This window comes from Alosa pseudoharengus, unplaced genomic scaffold (genome assembly GCF_046254945.1).
Source record: "Alosa pseudoharengus isolate Yale_2024_CS ecotype anadromous, Long Island Sound unplaced genomic scaffold, YU_APseudo_1.1 YU_APseudo_1.1_scf_16, whole genome shotgun sequence".
NCBI lineage: Eukaryota > Metazoa > Chordata > Actinopteri > Clupeiformes > Clupeidae > Alosa > Alosa pseudoharengus.
In genome coordinates, this window is record NW_027468630.1 from 6,387,964 (window position 1) to 6,388,474 (window position 511).

Here is a 511-nt window from a genome sequence, read left to right on the forward strand (position 1 = left end):
AAATAAGTCAATTTTTTTTTTTATTAAGTCAAATGATTTCACAAGAAAGCGCTAGGTAAGTCTCTTTATACTGAAAACAATACCAACTAGTTTTTTTATCTTGATATAAGATTAATAACACTTGGTTAGATTTTGTTAGATAAGCAGTTTTTGCAGTGAGAATAAATGGATTTTGGAGGCAAAGTGATAATAATAATAATAATATTTCTGAACAAGCACCTATAAGGTGAGGAGTCCGGAGAAAAAGAATGGAAAACTAAAACCGTATTTAGTAAGGTTTGTTAAGTGGTGAGAACACATATTTACCCAAGCAATTTCTACACCATGAAATATGTCTCCCATATCACTGAAAACATTCTGAGACATATGTTAAAAGCACTTCACATATTTTATTCTGAAAATAATGGAATGAAGCAGCATGAAATAGTAAACAAACAATTTCACAGAAATTGTTTCTTGAATGTCCATGACTGATGTTTTTTTTAAAACTTTTTTTTGCATTTGCTGTTAT